The 12,951-nt window shown below is 43.3% G+C and overlaps 1 pseudogene across 1 annotated transcript; it reads right to left on the reverse strand.

Moving 5' to 3' along the window:
- Positions 1-11,191: 11,191 nt before the first annotated feature.
- On the reverse strand, positions 11,192-11,643 carry LOC309660362 (ATP synthase subunit g, mitochondrial pseudogene; annotated as a pseudogene). The gene has a single exon. The product of its transcript is annotated as an ATP synthase subunit g, mitochondrial pseudogene (transcript).
- Positions 11,644-12,951: the final 1,308 nt, after the last annotated feature.

Genomic DNA, 12,951 nt, shown 5'->3' on the forward strand with positions numbered 1-12,951 from the left:
ATTAAACGTTTTAATCAGTTTATATTGTCAATAAAGCTTCTATGGATTGTTTTCCAACAATGGAGATCCATGTGAATAAGAAATAGATACACTGATGCTTATGTTTGCATTAGTACATCAGTATTTGTCAAATGAACACAGACACCCCGAAGACATACATATCCATCAAGTTGCCTAATATCTCCTACATAGTTTTTTTTTTTTTTTGAGACAATCTTTGTTTTTATTTTATTTTTTATAGTTTTTTATTTTATTTTATTTTTAATATTTTAATTTTATTGGGGGTACAGTTGATTTACAATGTTGTGTTAATTTCAGGTGTACAGCAAAGTGAATCTGTTATATATATATATATATATATATATCTCCACTCTTTTTTAGATTCTTTTACCATATAGGCCATTACAGAGTACTGAGTAGAGTTCCCTGTGCTATACAATAGGTCCTTATTAGTTATCTATTTTGTATATAGTGGTGTGTATGTGTCAATCCCAATCTTCCAATTTATCCCTCCCCCTGCCCTTACCCCCTGGTAACCTTAAGTTTATCTTCTACATCTGTAACTCTACTTCTGTTTTGTAGATAAGTTCATTTGTAGATATATTTTAGATTCCACATATAAGCGATATCATATGACATTTGTCTTTCTCTGTCTGACTTATTTCACTCAGTATGACAATCTCTAGGTCCATCCATGTTGCTGCAAATGGCATCATTTTATTCTTCTTTACAGCTGAATAATATGTCATTGTATATATGTACCACATCTTTATCCATTTCTCTGCCGATGGACATCTAGGCTGCTTCCATGTCCTGGCTATTGTAAATAGTGTTGCAGTGAACATTGGGGTGCATGTATCTTTTCAAATTATGGTTTTCTCCAGATATATGCCCAGGAGTGGGATTGCTGGATCATATGGTAGCTTTATTTTTAGTTTTTTAATGAACCTCAGTACTGTTCTCCATAGTGGCTGTACCAGTTTACATTCCCACCAACAGTGTAGGAGGGTTCCCTTTTCTCCACACCCTCTTCAGCATTTATTGTTTGTAGATTTTTTGATGATGGCCATTCTGACCAGTGTGAGGTGATACCTTGTTGTAGTTTTGATTTGCATTTCTCTAATAATTAGTGATGTTGAGCATCTTTTAATGTGCTTTTTAACCATCTGTATGTCTTCTTTGGAGAAATGTCTAATTAGATCTTCTGCCCATTTTTTGATTGGGTTGTTTGATTTTTTGAAATTGAGCTGCATGTGCTGTTTGTATATCTGAGAGATTAATCTCTTGTCGGCTGCTTCGTTTACAAATATTTTCTCCCATTCTGAGAGTTGTCTTTTCATTTTGTTTATGGTTTCCTTTGCTGTGCAAAAGCTTTTAAGTTTAATTGGTCCCATTTGTTTATTTTTGTTTTTATTTTCATTTCTCTAGGAGGTGGATGGAAAAAGATCTTGCTGCGATTTATGCCAGAGAGTGTTCTGCCTATGTTTTCCTCTAAGAGTTTTATAGTGTCCAGGCTTACATTTAGGTCTTTAATCCATTTTGAGTTTATTTTTGTGTACAGTGTTAGGACGTGTGGTCTCAGAACTTAATGAAGCTCAGGTTCTTCATATCTCATGGCGGAAAGAATTCAGTGAGAGACAAAGTGATAGGTAAGAAGTGGATTTATTTAGAGAGAAACGCACTCCACAGACAGAGTGTGGGCCATCTCAGAAGGCGAGAGGCATCTCCTACCTAGTTTTTAAAAGATGATATAGGAGGACAGGAAAATCTTAATGTGAATTTATGCCAGTAAGCATGGGACAGAGAGAGTTTGAAAATAACTTATGCTCGAGAGTAAATTCTGTGATAATAAAGTAGACGCTGCAGGTGCAAAAGGCATTACAATTACTTAATTTGCTTTGCTCCCTGCACAATTAAGCAAAGTCCAAGAGGGTGAGGGGACTCTAAGGTCCAGTCCAGAATGGTTTCAATGTCCAAGGGGACCTATTGATGGAAACCAGTCAGAGTACAACACCAAACTCATGGGTAGCTGCAGTTTCCACATGGGAATCCAGGTCATTCTTCTGAGAGACTTTATATGATGCAAGAAACAGAAACCACAAACCAGTTCTTGAGACATCAGGAACTGGCCAAGGAAACAATAGATTATTTCTTCACCTTAAAATCTAGTTGGGAGGAAAATCCTGATAAACCTCAATTATAATAAAAGTTAATAGTGACAGAGTGCTTACTTTACATCATGAGTTTTTCTTAGTATTTTACATATGTTAATTTATTTAAGCACACAAGAACCCTATGAGGTCAATACTATATTTATTATCCCCATTTCACATATGAGGAAACTGAGGCATCAGAAGGCTAAGTAATTTACTGGCAGTCACATAGTTAATAAGTGACAGTTCCAAGATTTGGACCCAAACAGTCTGGCTCACCAACTATGTGCATTTTATCCAGTAAGCTTTTCCCTAGGCCCAGTTTTAAAAGTAATAAACTCATTGTAAAATGTTAAGCAATACAACAATATATTAAAGAATAAATGAAAGTTCAACATTCTCTTCACCTCACCTCTCCCTGCCCTTCATTTTTCTGTCCAGTGATTATTGGTAAAAATTTAGAATTTTTGATAACAGAATGTGTTTGATTAAAAATAGAATCATAACATTTTTAAGTGTCGTACAGCACTGATATGTTTCCAGTTCGGTACATAATGATTCATGAGATACGGGGCCTTGTTCGTGAGCCTGTGTTCGACCCATCCGGTGCCAGCATCAGCACCTCGGCTGCAACATCTCCTTGTGCCTTGCACGTGCAGTACCTTGTGACGTCATTACAATACTGCCTCTGTGTGAAAAACGACTATCAAAAGAAGGAGAAAACTTTATTAAAAGGTGAAAAACTGGTTAATTTGTGATGTGAGGTCATGCTTTGGCAACCCACGGTTCTCCCTGACTGTAATTCCAGTAAGAGCCAGAAAGCTTTTGTAAACATTTCTGAGTTTTCAACTTGGGGATTCTTGGAAGTTCAGGTAAAAATAGTCTCTGGCTGTGTGAAGGGTCTACTTTTAGCATAAAGCTCTCTGTGGAGAGCCGGAGACCTGCATATAGTTATCTCAAATTTGTAATAACCTAGGATCAATCACTTTCATTCCTGAGCATTGATTTTCTATTTCCAAATGTCAAAAGTCCTCACCACCCCAGCCCTGTTCGCTGCTGAGATTTTGGTGTCTAGAGGCACCGTGAAAAGCAAAGTGGTCTCACCAAGCCTAATACAGATGTCCATCCCCTAACTTTACTGTTTCTATGTACCTTTGTCCCTGTTTTGGTGTGCTTTTGCTTCTGGAGACCCATAGCTTCCTCCAGCTTTGTCTTACAGATTTAAGGGAATCTAGGTATTATCCACCGTGAGGTATACTTTTTAATCCATTAGTAAACAGTTATTGACTCCTATTAGTGCAGAGTGAGGCTCTGAGGCTACTGGGATGAACAAAACACAGTCCCTGCCCTTCTGGATTCCATCTGGGGCAGCACAGTGTTGCCTTTGTGGCCATAAACAATCGTACCTTCACTGCCATGACATTCTATCCATGAACCTGTAGCTCTCTTGTTAGAATAAACTCCTGCTTCTTCTTCTTTGACCGGTGAATTGTTTTAAGGGTTTTTTTTTTTGGTTTGTTTTTTAGTTTACAGACAAATGGAATTTTTCCAGTTCTCTTTTTTTTATTGATTTTTAGCTTAATTGCATTGTTTTGAGAGAACGTCTATATGATACCAAATCTTTGACATTTTCTGAGGCTACTGTTGTCCTTTCTTTATTATACTTTTCTGTATTTAGTTTTTAAAAATTTGTATTAAATATATTTAGAGAGACAGTATAATATTAAAATTAAAACCTCAGACTCTAGCACCAGATCTGGATTTTAATCCCAACTCTGCCAGTTAATGGCTGCGTAAAATTGGGTGATTATCTGTCTTCATGTTTGTAAAGTAGGGATAGTAATAGAGACCACTCCAATTGGTTATTGAGAGGATCAATGAGCTCATAACTGTACAGAGCTAAAAGCAATTCTTGGCACATAGTGAATGCTCAATAAATGTTATTTATTATTATTATTTCACTATATTATATTGCTATTAGTCTATTCCATTTATAGAACATTCTCAAAATGACAAAATTATACAGATGGAGACTGGGATGAAGGGAGGAAGAGGATAACTATGAAGGGGTAGCATGAGGGATTTTTGTGGTGATGGGACAGTTGTGTATCTTGGTTGTGGTGGCCATAAATCTATACAGGAGATAAAATTGCATAGGGCTGTACACACATACACATACACACACACACGCACACACGAGTACATGTAAAACTGGTGAAATCTGAGTAAGATCTGTGGGTTATACCAACTGCATCACCTTCCTGGCTTTGATATTGTGCTATAGTTAAATAATATGTTACCACTGGGGGAAGCTGGGAGAAGGGTACACGAACTTCTATGTACTACTTTTGTGACTTCCTGTGAATCTACAATTACTTAAAAGTAAAAAGTTTCTTTTAAAAAGATCCTAGAACATTGTGAATATTCAATAAATGTTATTTAGTATTATTATTTTGTCATAGCTGTTTTTCAAGTTTTTCTGCATTCAAAACATGTATTAATTTCAGAATTAAATACACAGCAATAAATGTTATTTTTAAAAGGAAGATTGTGCTTCAGCAAAGTTACAAATTGTTAAATATATAGAAACTCTGAGACCCTTGTGAACTGTTAAGTAGGTTAGAGTTGAAAGGTTTGTAAGCCCCTCTTGAACTGTGAAAATATCAGGAGGCATGAGCAGGGAAGCCCCAGAGCTTGGGTGTGTGAATGTTGGTCTACTGGCTGCAGGAAACACTGGGAACAACAGATGAGAAAGGGCCGGCCTCCAGCAATTAGAACTCCGTGGTCTGGATGCCTGAATTCTTTTCCCAGGACACCCCCAGTGAGAGCAGTCACCCATCTCTGTCTCCCAGCTACACAGGCTGGAAAAGCCAGAGTCATGGTTTCCAGAAGGGGCCTGGGAGACTGACTGAAAAGACAGTCTTTTCATTTAGAGCCAGAAATTGAGGGCCAGGGAGAAGCTTCCTGACCAAGGCCAATGACCTTGAGTCAGCCAGAGCAGTTTGCCCTGGATCTCACTGCGTGGAGCCCAGGTCAGCAGGGATTGGCTGATGTCCTCCACCTACAACTTCCCAGGGTCACTGAGGATGACCAGGGGAGCACAGCTTAGGTCCCCCCACCACCAGGCCCTTGGCATTGAAAGTGAGCGACAAAGCAGTCAGTCCACACCTGGTACCAGGCACTCAGAGTTCAGGGCAACGCTCTGACATAGGGCGTGAGCTCCATGCCTAGTGGCTTCTCTGTTTACATTAAGTTTGTGATTTTAACCCAAAGAGAATTCCAGTTCTGAGATCCTGAACTCTCTTCTTAGCCTGTGTTGTGCAGTCGGAAAAGCTATGCACTAGGGTGCATGAAGATAGCACAATGATGCAGAATTAATTTTTAACTCATCCGCCGGCACACAAAGGTATTGCCTGCGTGAGCTGAGCCCCCAAACGCAGTCAGAAGGCAAAGGTTCCCTTTCCAGGCCACCGCTTCCTCATCACATGTTCTTTCTATCCTCAGATTCTTCATCTGCCAAATGGGATTCTTTCTTTCTTAATTGGCAAGATGACAGAGGATTAAGAGAGCTCTTGGAAATGAAAGCTCCTGGTGATTTCTAAACTTAATTATTCTTATTCCTGTCATCTCCTTAGCCCCTCCTGCCAGGGTTCTACTAGGGATCGGTCTCTTTTGCCTGAGAATTGGTAAATGACCCCCTCCTTTCCAAGGAGAACTGCAAACACGAAACTCAAAGGAATTCCTTTCTGAGTGGAAATTTACACACTCAAGTAGGTCTCCGAAGGAGAGACTTGGGGGCCAGAGGACCTCAAATCACATCCCACAGACCACCAGCCAATTCTGCTGGATGGTTTTGCTGAGGTGAAGGAGAGCTATAGGAAGGAAACAGGCACAAAGGCATAAGAGGTCGATTAGAAGAAATAGCCCTGACCCCATTTGCACCTTCCCACTTTCCGGGAACCAGTGGCACCTGCGGCCTTAATGACTTGGTCTACCCTGCCACCTTGTGGCTGTTTGCTAGACTGCACTAATAGAACGTCCTCAAACAATCTGGGTGCCAGAAGAGCTATAAACCCAACTGGAACCCTTAATCACACACTCACTCTCTCAGTCCACCATTCAGCAAACCTATACAGATGCTCGCAGTGTTCCAGGCTGAGGAAATTCATGGATGGATGGTCTTTAAAGAGTTCCCAGGGTGGGGGAGAGTAGAAGGAGAAAAATGACATGCTAAGCAGAAGGCGTGGTGTATACAAAGACACTGAAGCCTGGTATGTTTGGGAAATGATGCATTTATCTATGAGCCTGGAAGATAGGGAGCACCAGGTAGGAATAGAGGGAGATGAGGTGAAGTCCCACTCTCAGCAAATGATGTGTGTGAACCCCCGAGAAAAATGAGATGGACACAAGCCGCCCCTGGAATAAGTTCAGGGGTACAGGAGCTGTCCCACCTACACAAAATGACCCCAGACACATGTGATCATGCCCTTCTCTCTTGAGATTCATAGCAGACCCGTACTCCTGACTCTTCCCATGATCAAAACCAATTTCTAAATGGAATAGGACCTTAGAAAACTCTCAAGCTTGAAAGGCACCTTAGAGTCATTTAGACCAACTCTCCCCACAAGTCAACATCACTGCAACTCGTCATGCAGCTTCTGCTTAATCATCTCAGGGATGCGCCCAGGAGCCTGCCCAGAGCCTATTCCATCCTTAGACGACTCTGCGAAAATTCTTCATTCTATGCCGCTGAGTTCCTCCTATTTATAATTCTTGGCCCAAGTTTCACTCTCCAAGGGTCACACTGAAGAAGTGATTTGATACAGCAAGATATATGAAGCAGGCAATCATTTAGGGGCTGTGCTCAGGTCTGTGGAAATAGAAAATCATGGCAGTGATTTTAGTGGAAAGAACACTGACTTGGGTATTGGGAGAGCCGTGTCCGAGTCCTTCTAGAAGCTTTGCTTAATGTCACTTGGCTTCCTTTTATATATGACGAAGGGGCTGGATTAGAGTGGAGATTCTCCTCTCTGGCTGCATGAGTGTCGCTGGGGGGCAGGCAGCAGTACGATTACACGCTGTCTATGGCAGAGAGCCGGATTAGGTCACCACCAGGGTCAGTGCGAACACTCCAGGACGTTTCAAAATACCATTAACTATAATAGCCTCCTGTTCATGTAACGGGGCTTTTATCAAACCTGTAATGGTCTGTATACACATTCTTGGTGATCCCTATTCCATAGAGACCTACATGGATCTAGATTTTTCTTCCTTCTCCATAACGGAAGTGTGGTTGCTCACTGAGCACAGTTAGTTGGTCCCCTAGCGCTCCTCTGAGGTGAGACCCCCACCACCACCACCACCTCGCATTGATAAGAGAGACACAGTTGGTTAGAGGGAAAACAGAAGAGGCTCTGCCCGCCCTCAGCCAAGTGACCTGGCCTCTTCGTCTTGAAGAGGTCAAGTAAGCCCCCCGCCACCAGTGGTTTTTTGTGACATGACTGAGACCACGGTACAAAGCCCAGTGCCCGGAGTCAAGAAGTCCCTCCAAATCTCAGTTCCCTTCACCTTAGACAGCCGGGAGAAGGCTCAAAGCAGAGGTGAGGGTGGTGCCACTCCTGAGAGCATCTCACCAACCCCCTCCCACAGACAATTCTTGTCCTGGGCTGAAATATGTCCCTCCCCCCCACAATTCTTATGTTGAAATCCTAACCCCCAGGACCTCAGAATGTGACCTGATCTGGAAATAGGGTCGTGCAGATATAATTAGTTAAGATGAGGTTATTAGGGTGGGCCTACTCCCATTTGATTGGTATCCATATAAAAAGGGAAATGTGGACACAGAGTCACACACATAGGGAGAACACCGGGTAAAGATGAAGACAGAGATCAAGGTGACACTTCTGCAAGCGAAGGAGTCCCAAGGATGGCCAGGAAACCACTGGAAGCTAAAGGAGAGGACTGGAATAAGATGCTACGTCACAGCCCTCAAAAGAAACCAACCCTGCCGACACCTTTATCTCAGACTCCTAACCTCCAGAACGGTGGGACAACACATTTCTGTTGTCCTAGCCGCTCAGTTTGTGGTACTTTGTTAAGGCAGCCCTTGCACACTTAACCACCTCCAGAGATGGCTATTGGTGACATTGAGGAGAGCCCTTTTCAGACAGAAGGAGGCACTGCAGTCCCACAGAAAGGAGGGAGATGCTTGCCAGCCCTGGGAGTGCTTCCGCCCAGCCCCCAGCTCCGCAGGCCAGCTACCCCTGTGCTGCCCTGAAAGAGCAGTTTGCCATCCGAGGTCCCCCTGCTCAAAGCCCCCGAATCCTCAGGAACGTCATCCCATATTTGTCCATGTTTTGTCTTCCCAGAGTGACCGCACACTCCCTGGAGGCTAGGACCATGTTACAAACCACCTGGGAGTCAGGATCTCTTTGATAAAAATTCTGGGTGTGACCTTAGGCATGTCGCCTTTCCCATGGCTTCTGCACCTGTAGACTGGGATCATAATCACTAAGGCCCCTTCAGTCATGCTATTCCGTGATTCTGATTCTAAGCATGCTTGATATTTAACCAACCTGCCTGTTCGAAGTACAAAAGGGAGGAGAGACCCAGGAAACTCATCTCTTAAATGTACTAAGCCAGTCCCTTGGGGTTACATGAGTCAGAATCATTTAATAAAAGGGCAAGACCCCAGGGACTTAGGGGTAAGATAGCTTTCCAAGGGCTCCAAGCCCCACTGAGTGCCCTTCCTAGACTCCAAGACCCTCCTGCTTCAGTGCCTGCCTTTCTAGAAGCCACTTCCTTAGTGACACTGAGGCTTTCTCCTCCTTCAATGCAGGTGCGTGGCCCTGGATACTATGTCCCGTGCACCCACCAAGGGCTGGGCTGCTGCGTGCCTTTTAGAAGCCTCCTGCCACTGCTAGGAGGAACACGGTCTTTCCATGTGGTTGCAGTATGTTGGATAGACCACTCTTTGTGTCTTCCCTGGGAGGGATCACAGCATGCCTCAGCCTGAACCCAATCTAAGAGTGCTGAAGGGCCTTCCTGATGGCTGACACCTCAACTGGATACCTGTGTAAATTGTGCTCTTTCAGTTCCAGGAAACAGGGACTCACACAGACCAGACCAAGTACGGTGGGTGATATAGGAGTAGAGGCAGAGACCTTATTATGAAGCGGTTATAAAAGGGATGGAATCTTCTAGAATTCTGAAACCAGAATCCCCCAATCAATGGCAAGCTTCCTAGAACGTGGTACTGGAAGGGCATTCTAGTTGCAAGCCTTCTCCAGGGACCTCACTGTGGTGCCATTAATGAAACCCAGCTTCTCTCCAGAGGGTCAGCTTCTCTCTGCATCGTTCTCCTTCTCTTCCTTATCCCATTTCTCTTAGTGTTTTGCAAAGCATGTCTCTGGTAGAATACGAGACAATTTCTAGAAGGCATATGAGTGAACATTTTTATTTTGAAAACTAACTCTATGTTTATTTATATGGGGAGAACCATATCTTAAAAATGAGTCGATTTAAAGAAAAATAGTGCATAAATATTCAAGGTATGATGTTACAGCAAAATCATGAAGGTGGATCACAAAGGACCGAAATTCGAGAAACACTGGACTGGCTGGTCATCTTCATGTTTCACTACAAATCCCCAGGACACAGGATCTCATGGCCCAGCTCATCAGCGCCCCCTCTCAGGCAGCACTTTACCTGCTGTAATAGGCTACAGGCCTGCCTGTGGGATCCAGTGTCCATCCTTAGACAAATCAGGGGTCAGGGAGGGAGGTCACATGGTATGAAATGTGGCTGCCCAAGGTCTGACTCTTCCTCCAGCGCTGGGGACAAGGCAGTTTCTTTCAGAAAATTCTGTGTACAGGTGTAGTTTCATGTGTTATTATGGGCCCCTGGTTCCACTGTAACTCCTGGCACTGCTGCTGTTGCGGAGTTTCTGAGGTTTCCATCCCTCTGTCACCTCTACTCTGAGGAGTGGTTGTGAGATTGAATGTGATCATTGATACCAAGGTGTTTTGAAAATCATAAGCACCTCACAAATGCAAGATGTTATTACCACATTTAATAAATATACTACTGTGAGTGACAGACAGAGGAATGGGAACCCAGGTTCCAAAGGAAATAGCTCATTTTTCCCAAGAAAAGGAAATGATTGAAGTTCTACCAACAAGCAGTTGTGTGAACTCAGATTAGTTGGCCACTTCTTAGCTGTGTGACCTTGGACAAGTCCCTGCCTCAGTTTTCTTATTTCTAAAATGGGAACATTTGTGACTGTGCTTCCTTCCCTCAGGGTGGGGTCAGGGGCAGGAGACTGCCCTCCACTCTCTGCCTCAGTGCACCCTAGTTTCTTTTTTTTTTTTTTTTTTGATACCAATCACTTGTATTTATTTCAGGACATAATATACTATTTTGACCCATGGATGATACTAAACTATAATCCTGTTAAGTATCTATAGGATATTTTATTTTTGTAAAGATAGGTCCTTAAAAAAAAAAAAAGACAGATTAATAGGTCATTTCTTTCATTCTCTGTCCTAGTGTTAAAGATGTTACAAAGACACACAGAATATCACCCGGCTGGTCTCTTTTGGGGAAGCAATATTCAAGTTGACAAAAAGTACCCCTACATTTACAGACACAGCTGTTGCCAAAGGGGTCTTTCTCTGATTTTAGCAAAGAAAAACAGTCCAAATTGTATTCTTTATACTAGGTGATTTAACTAGTATATACCACGTTTGGCACATGGTATTATTTTTCTCCTACTGGAACAAGTTCTTGTTTTCTCAAAGCCTTTCCCCAACTTTTCTAAAATTAAGCTTAAATATCATTTATTTCAAGCCTTCAAAGTAAAATGCTATCCTCATATATACATGCACCAGGTTGGTATATTCATATCTATCCTTTCCAATTGCAGGCTAAGCAAAGACATGCATTTACAGCTGTATTAATGTATTAAAGCAAAGGACAACCCAACTTAATATCAAGAGAAATTGTGACCTTCCATGTAGTGCTTGACAGAGAAACACTGATTTTGACACATTGTCTTATTTTATTCAAATAGCAGTCTGCTCACACATGGTCCAAGAACACCCAAATAACAAAGGAAAGATTGGTCTTCAAACATTATAGCCAATGATGCCACGCTTGCCTATGATCTCGCCAACATAAAACCACATCCACACCTCAGTGGCCACCAAACCATTCAGTAGAGTTTCCTTAACTGTGAGCTGTTTGAAGCTACCAGTTTGAGCACTATTGATAATTTTTTTCAAGCTCTGAATAGCTGTAGGGATCTCAGCAGGGGTTGGAGGAGCCAGCTCAACCTTGGCATGGTGCCAAAATGTGGCCAATCGAGGCCTCGAGTAAGTCACAGCAGCGCTGACCAGCGCCGGGGCCTTCTCCGCGAGGTTAAGGACAAACTGGGCCATGGTTCTAGGACGGAAAGCCCCCACCCTAGTTTCTTATCTCAGTCCCTTCATGGGTTGAGGACAGATTTGAGCTAGGTAATCCTTACCATCCCCCATCCCTTCCAGCTCCTAAATTGATTCTAACCAACCCCCCTCTCCAGGTCCACCCTCCAACCACCACTCTGGTCCTTAGAAACCTTTCCTCTAGAAACCCCACAACATAGAGAAAAACATCATGCACCCTGTTTTGTAAGTTATGCATTTGTGAAAAGTTGTGTTCATGTCACGCTTTTGTAATAAAAATTTTATATTCCCTTTGCCCTAGCTTATCTGCTTAGAGATGTTTGCCTTTTACTTATTATTGATTGTCAATTGGCTGCAGTTACTCTTTGATCTTTCCTTTTGTTTGAACTTGAATGCCACCCACACTGTCTGCCCCAGCCCCTCTATTAAACAGTAATGATACGTAAACAATCTCAGAGGCCCTTGGGGAGCAAATCGGCCCTGGGGCCAGCCTCCCTCGGGCCTGTGAATTGTCATTCCTGAAGCTGTCTGTTTTGTAAGTTCTTCTGCCAAGTTTCTGTGGGATCAGAGGGATCATTTTCTCCCTTTTCAAAGAGCAGGGTGAGCTGAGGCCTCGAGCTGGCAAGTCCTTTAAAGTCATTTTCAAAGGAAACCTGAGTTGCAAGGCCATGTGGCTGGCAGAGGGCGGTGTGACTTTCTGAGGCTCTCTCTGGGGCTTTGGGTGGTCAGCTCCTGCAGGCTTCCCAGCACGTGCTCGGAGCCTGCTGCAGAGGCACTGCCAAGGGACACCACTGTCCAGCCAGAGGCCCGAGGGCGCAGCAAAGGCTCTGCTTCATGTCCCCACCCCACTGCTACCCAGGCATGGGGACAGAGGAGTGAGGACTTTCTCCTCTGCCCCGGTGGCCAGGACCACATTTGTCCTCACCATTCTTAGTTCTCATCAATCAAACTTGGCTCTTGAGGTTTTCTGAGGTAAAATGAAACGGGGTGTCAAAGTAAGCTAGGGTGAACTTATGTCTGAATTATGGAATCATAAACAATCTAGTTAATCCAATCCCCTCAGGGGTGGTTGGGAAGGGGACCCAGAGAGGTCATGGTTGTCCCAGGTCACACAGGAGGAGGTGGCTGACTTCCAACACAGAGTTCTTGGGACAAAGAACACTTCTGCAGGGATGGAGACTGGCTTGGCTCGTATCAATGCATAAAGTTTCTGAGACTGTAGATGTCTGTCCATCACACAGCAGACAGCAGAAAGTCTCCAAAGACACCAAGGCTGAGGAATGCGTGAGTTGAGGCAGATGCCTCCGTACTGTCCTTGGACCCCAGCAGAGAGAAATTGTTTATGAAGCCAGGAGGTG

Source organism: Balaenoptera physalus (genome assembly GCF_965194825.1).
Source record: "Balaenoptera physalus genome assembly, chromosome: 4".
NCBI classification, from domain to species: Eukaryota; Metazoa; Chordata; class Mammalia; order Artiodactyla; family Balaenopteridae; genus Balaenoptera; species Balaenoptera physalus.